Below are 7,292 nucleotides of genomic sequence, written 5' to 3'. Positions count from 1 at the left end.
ACCAATCAGAGCAACAGATAGCTAAGTTCGGCTGGCGTCCAGGCTAGAGCTGGGGAGGATGATTGATCCAGTCTTGCTGATGGTTTTATGGTGCTGCGCTAAGCTAAATGCTAAAGAGGGAAAGTTGCTGATTTTGCCGCTTCTGAAGCGAGACATCCAGCAGAGATTTACCGGCGGTCCTCCGGGTGCTGGTGCCATCGTCTGCATGGACGCCAGAACAGAAAATCTGCAAATGTTCTGTTAAGTACACAGCAAACACTGGTGGTATCTAGCTAGCTAGCTAGCTTGGTCGGCCGAACGCTGAACAGGACATTTTCAGATGACCAAAACGTTCCAGTTAACTTTGATGAAGTGACAACACACAGTGAGAAGGTCAACGTTTAAGATGAAAACACAGACAACACCCAAAAACAAGTTGAGGTCCATTACAATGTCCACAGTGTTAGCATGGTTAGCATCGCCAAGCCTCTGTCCTGATTGACAGTTCCCGAAGCATCCCTTACTTTATCGTGTCGTCGATGAACGTCATGCTGGGCTGTAGAAGACTTCAAACTAGCGATTGACATTTTCTCGTAGACTTCTATAGAAACAGACTTCTTTCTGTGTTTTAATAAACAAAATAAGATAGAATGCAGCTTTAAGGAGCTTCATCCATTATTTTTACAGTCTGTGGGTGTAACACATAAGTCAGGTGCTATACTCTTGTGTCCCTGAAGCTCTTTTTTGGAACACTGTCTCAGCTCGTCCTATCTTCACCTGTCTCAGTCATGAGTCCAATGGACCTCAGACTTCTCTTTGCTTCTGATGCAATCCGACAGGCTTCCCCCATTTGAGAAAAAGAAGCCATTGATGTTGTCGAGTGCGTGTCAGCAAGCTGAGGGTTGACTGACAATTCAGCAGAGTCTCCACGGGCCTCATTAGATCCACACTCCTCCTGGATGTTAGTGTGTGTGTGTGTGTGTGTGTGTGTGTGTGTGTGTGTGTACGTCAGTGTGGTATTTGTATTCAGTTCAAAAGCAACATGCTGTAGTTGCAGACCGCATCTTCTCTGAATTGCATACGAGGTGGTTGTGGGTTTATTGTACACGGAGATACTCATGTTTGCACTTGCATGTGCACACAGGTGAATATTTGCCCTAAAGGCTACTATCATTGTTTTTCTCTCTGGAATACAGTATGCAGAGAATTCATTCTCCCAATGATTCACAGACATTTGTTATGCAACCCTTTGGTTTGACACTGAGCTACAGTACAGTTTCCTGTAAAAAAAACAGAAAAATACAGATTTCTTTTTCCCTTAGCGTGTCAGGTGTCAGACAAGTGATGTACCGTGTCCCGGCAGGTGTAATTACAATTATGCAGTGCTCATGCACCATAGCCTCATGAAAGATTAATAAAGAAATCAAATATTAAAACACATCAACACAGAGAAAAAATAATAATGACATGCATAAGCATTTGCTGAACAGGAACATCTCTAAAACCCGTGCTTTTTCAGTTACTGCTCAACAATAAGTCACGCTCCAAAATTTCAAATGTTACATCAAATTTAAAGATCTACCTTTTTTCACTCGCTTTTAGTGCCGTTTGAGGCTGCCTGGTGTCTGTCATGTCCCCTTTTGACTTATTTGCCTGCCGAAAGGTGACGACCCGCCCCCCCCCCTCAGGTAGAGCATCATGGGACATTATTTCAGAAGAAATATGCACGGTAGTGAACGGGGAAAGACAAATTCCATTTTTTTAACCGGTTTGAATTGATTGATGTTCATCAATCTAAAAGAAAACTTTGCCAGTCGAGTGAGTTGCACTATTTTGGAAAACTGTTAAAGTATAAGACTGTTAAAATACGTAAAAAACTAGGAACATTACTTAGCCCAAAGATGCATATAAGTGACATCTCGGTCTCGCTTGTCTTCAAAGCTTCTGTGTTTGGTACCGTGCTGTAATGTCACTTAAAAAAGCAACGGGTCTTGCCAGTTCTTTTGCTTCCTGGTTGATATAAAGACTGGTTAAAACACATCAGGTAAGATTACTTTACCCGTGTTGTGGAACAGCTAGCTAAGCTAGCTAGCTAGCTAGCTAGCTAGCAAAACAAGCAGCTGGCAAGGTGACGTAGTATATTGACATTTTCTTACTCCCGTCACGTAAAATACACTCCGGTGCCTTTGGCGTTAAAAGTCTCCTTTAGCGTGACATCTAAACACACTTTGACTGAACTATTGGCATCACTTTTGACGCAGTTAGGTTAAGGAAAAGGTTGTGGGTGGACTCATAAAAGGTACGTTTACAAGACATGCGGGACATGAAAGGGACGATTGGGTTTAGGAACCCTACTACTCGCTGGGCCTTGTAATGCCGCACAGTGCCCTGCTACGCCATTAACTACTACAAAGAACTACTACAAACTACTATTTTTTGTGACTGTTATTGCCACACTTCATTATAACCCCAACCGGTCGTCAGACACCGCCTACCAAGAGCCTTGGTCTGGGTCTGGGTCTGGGTCTGGGTCTGGGTCTGGGTCTTGGCCTGGGTCTGGGCCTGGGTCTGGGTCTGGGTCTGGGTCTGTCCCAGGTTGCTGCCTAAAAGGAAGTTTTTCCTCACCACTGTTGCACTGTTGCTGCTCTGGAGGAAACTACTAGAACTGTTGGGTCCTTGTAAATTATAGAGTTTGGTCTAGACCTGCTCTATCTGTAAAGTGTCTCGAGATAACTCTTGTTATGAATTGATACTATAAATAAAATCCAATTGAATTGAAGTGAATTACCGTAGTTGCTCTTTGGGCTAAGAAGGGTGCTTTTTAGGTTGTATCTGACGCTGATAGCCACTGCACAAACGTCCATATTTCACGAGCTCGGAGTGAGAACGGGTTGCGCATATTGTGCGACATGAGCTGTGGTTCACTGAGCGGTTTTGACACAAAACTGAGCGATACCACGATAAACTGAGACGTTCTTGACTTGCCAAATTATCGTTTAAATCAACAAAACATCATACATGTAATTTATGGCTTGATTCAAACGGGATCAAAATCTAATTTGTCCTCCCTGTTCATATTGTTTTATTAATGTCCTATTGGGTTCACCTCAAGGGGAGGGACTCCTTCTCTCTATACAGCCTTCTGTCTATTGTTGATTTTTATTTCCTGCTCTCCTAATTTCCTATTTCTTCACTTGAGTTTGCTTTCGTCATTTCAGTTTACATTTTTGTATTGTTGCTTTTATGTGTGGTTTATCTATTTAAAGGCAAAACTCAAACCATCTGCCTCGACTGCAAAAGCCCTTTAGGTCAACTTCTGTGGTTTTAAACATGCCGTACGCTATAAATAACAAAGTCTTGACTTAAATACTGACACTTCTCACACATGCACAAGTTTCCTAAATATGCTACTAAGCCCCATTGGCATGCAGTGAGTACACTGTTGTTCACAGTAAGCTGTAGCAGTGCAGTGAAATATAACACTACTGTGATATATATATATATATATATATATTTTAATCCAGTGAGTTGGAAATGTTTTATTCCAAAGTGAGAAAGAAAAACAAAACAAAAGCAAGATCGACGTCATTTTGACGTCACATTGGTGTGCACCAGCTCGGCTATGGCGACCAACGGGGTCGGCCTCTCCTCTCTAAGCGTAGCTCCCATGGCGCCATTTTGATGCTAATAAGCCATCACCCGCCGTTAGCATCCCATTGACTTCCATTCAATTTGACGTCACTTTGTGAGTGAATAACTTTACATCTGACACGTTTAAATACTCTATTATTTATCTGTTGTTTATTCTAAAGAACCACAGCAATGTACAAAAAGGCTCCGCTTCCTTAAACCTCACATTATGGCGCCATAGCAGACGTTTTTGTTAAAATAGGCTAACGATTGTGTCATAACCACGTGACTTACTGTTGCACAGTATAGAAATGACCATTTAGTACAGGATAAGCTCGCAGACAGTTGGGACTTCCATCAGCCGTTTAGGTTTCATTACTAATGAAAATAACTAGCATGTTAGTTTGCTGTGATTAGCCTGTGTCTATGTTAATGGTAACTAGCATGTACGTTAGCAGTAATTAGTCTGTACCTATGTTATCGCCTAACATATACCTACATCTCCGTCTCTGCTGATTGGGAATGATTGAGATTTTTCTTGCACATCTACCAGAAGACTTACAGCTTTCGGACCTGCTGGTCCATTTCTTTAATTTTCTCTGGTGGAGATTGTAAAACGGACTTAAACCTCTGTACATGTGCACTCTACCACTCTACCAGATGAGCTACCCAGGCGCATCCAAAGACAAAACTACTACATATTTACTGAATGATAAATTCCAGGTGTCTGTTCTGTGTTGGTTGTTGGTAAGAAACCCCCTTCACTCACACTGATGTCTTCATCAAAGCAGGTGATAATGGAGTGATTGATGGAAAATAATTTCTTCAAACCTGCAACACGTGAGAGGATTTTAGGTTCTTTAAACGTACCTATGTAACGCTCTTTTCTCTCATACTTGTTTTTGGAGCGGGATTGTTGATAACTGGGAGATGATGAGGGGATGAGATGCAAACAGCAGCCACAATCTTAGCCCGGAGGCAGATCGACTGGTGGCCAGAAAATTTATTCAGTGGGTGCTGTCCCTGCATCTGCCTCACTTTGAAGTTGCTCTCTCAACTCTGGGTTGTTGTACGTGACAGTGTGTTCATCCCTAACCCCCCCCCCCCCGCTCACTAAAGAGAGGTTGAAAAAGCAGAGCTGGAGCTCTCCTGTGTGTCAATATCGGAGACAAGGCTTGCTGAATCAGTGCCTTCTTATACACTTGATTTTATGTGATATTGTCAATTTATCATATTTGTTTTTGCCCAAAAAGTGTTTATTTTATTTTATTTATTCATTCATTGTCATTTTTATTGTTCTTTAAAAGTGTCCTGACTTATATTTTCACAGTTACAATAATGTGTGAATAGGTAGATAGATAGATAGATAGATACTTTATTCATCCCACACAACATTTTAGGCATCTGGAAGCAAGACAACCACAACACAACAAACACATGTGCACACATATATACACACATATATCATACATATATCACACATATACACACATATACACACATACATCACACACACATATACACACATATTTCACACATATAAACACATTTATCACACATATATCACACGTATACACACATATATACATTTATCACACACATGTCAAACATATACACACATTTATCACACATAAACACACATATACACACACATATACACATATGTATCACACATATACACACATTTATCACACATATATCACACATAAACACACGTACACACATTCATCACACATATATCACACATATACACACATTTGTCACACAAATATCACACATGTATCACACATATACACATATGTCACACATATATCACAGAAATATCAAACATATGCACACATTTAGCACACATATACACACATGTACCACACATATATCACACATACCTAAGAATAAAAATCTAAATAAAAGAAAATAGAAAAATCACTCACAGAAATGCAGTGACCACAACAAGGTGAGAAACCGTTGTAGACTGTGTGTAATGATGAAAGTGCAAAAGGGAAAATGGATCAAGTTAAAAAGTGAACAGTGCAGAGATATCAGGGCTGCAACCAACGTTTTTTTTTAATGTTGATTATTTTCTCCATCAATCGATTTGTTTGGTCTCTAAAATGTCAGAAACCGATTCATGGATTATCAAAACAGATGTGTGGGGGTAATTTATTGGTTGACATTCGATTCATCTTTGCACATGTGCTCCTTTCTATTTTTTATTATTAACTATTACTTGTTAAACAGTGGGCCGCATACAATGCTACCTCATCGTGTTTATTGATCTTGATAGGTATATTTTACTCACTTAATTTGTTGTTATTTTACATTTTACTATTTTATTTTTTCACATTTCTAGTTGATTTAACAGTCACATTGAGAGCTGCTAAACTGTGTTTCATTTTTGAAAACAAAGACAACAAAGATTATTTATATTCTGTTTGCATTTGTTTAAGATACAGAGGGTGAGAGAGAGAGAGAGAGAGAGAGCGAGAGAGAGAGAGAGAGAGAGAGAGAGAGAGTGAGACAGAGAGAGATGCCATGTGCCAATCCATCCTGGCTTTTGGAGAATTCAAGGTCATCCTTTCATGTTTTGCCAACCATCGGTCAATCACTCCCCAATCAAAGCGATTGCCTAATTCGGCAGTAATTCCCCATCTCCTCGTCAAGTTTTCGCCGCACTGTTCCAGAGGCGTTAAAGCATTTCCCTTGTCTTCCCTTCCCTCTGATCTGCCGCAGTGTGTCCAACATGTCCTGCCGGGGCCACACCCGCCCTGACAAGCTCTCTAATGATACGAGTTAAAGTGTGCGGAGAACATGTCAGATCACACAGTGTCCGACTGCTACTTCCATCTATCTTACTTCAGGAGATTTAGCTCTCACTTGATTGTCTTTGAAGTGTACTCAAGTCATGTTCTTTCATTAATCCAAAGAGCCCTCCACAATGTCTCTATTTGGTGTTTTTTTTGTACAGCTTGAATTTAGGGAGATGGAATATGGAAAAGAAATTGGTCAAAACTAATTCAAATCCCCTATCACAAATGTGCTCGACTAATCCTCCAAATCTTTTGACGATGCGGGTCTGTAGTTCCTCCCCTCTAATAAGACCCACAGGAGCGTGTCCTAAATTTGCGTCCCTAGCGGGGACAAGGCATCGCCTCATATCTAAACCAGAGAACGTCTTTCAAGGACCACTACATCAACCAGCAGGTTTTGAATAGTTTAATAGGGAAAGTCGCTTGCAGTTAACATCAGTCCATCCATCCATCCTTGTCTTCCTTTCCAGTATTGGGGCGAGGGGGCAGCAGCTCCAGCAGGGGACCCCAAACTTCCCTTTCCTGAGCCACATTACCCAGCTCCGACTGGGGGATTCTGAGGCGTTCCCAGGCCAGGTTGGAGATATAATCCCTCCACCTAGTCCTTGGTCTTCCCCAAGGCCTCTTCCCTGCTGGACGTCCCTGCACCTCGTCCTGTGTCTTCCCCGAGACCTTCTCCCAGCTGGACGTCCCTCCACCTAGTCTTGGGTCTTCCCCGAGGGCTTCTCCCAGCTGGACGTCCACCTAGTCCTAGGTCTTCTTTGACGTCTCCTCCCAACTGGACGTCCGTCCACCTAGTCCTGGGTCTTCCCCAAGGCATCCTCCCAGCTGGACGTCCCTCCACCTAGTTCTGGGTTTTCCCCGGGGCCTCCTCTC

The 7,292-nt window shown here is 41.9% G+C and overlaps 1 long non-coding RNA gene across 1 annotated transcript in view; it reads right to left on the bottom strand.

The window, feature by feature from the left end:
- Positions 1-7,292, bottom strand: part of LOC117944281 — a 12,087-nt gene that overhangs the window by 922 nt on the left and 3,873 nt on the right. Inside the window, exon 2 of the long non-coding RNA XR_004656531.1 lies at positions 3,101-3,105. This is a non-coding gene — a long non-coding RNA (uncharacterized LOC117944281). The remainder of the gene's footprint in view (positions 1-3,100; positions 3,106-7,292) is intronic.

The sequence above is a fragment of the Etheostoma cragini genome, chromosome 5, assembly GCF_013103735.1.
Source record: "Etheostoma cragini isolate CJK2018 chromosome 5, CSU_Ecrag_1.0, whole genome shotgun sequence".
Lineage (NCBI taxonomy): Eukaryota > Metazoa > Chordata > Actinopteri > Perciformes > Percidae > Etheostoma > Etheostoma cragini.
Note: the sequence above shows the minus strand (reverse complement) of the source record. Positions and strands in the feature narration are given on the sequence as shown.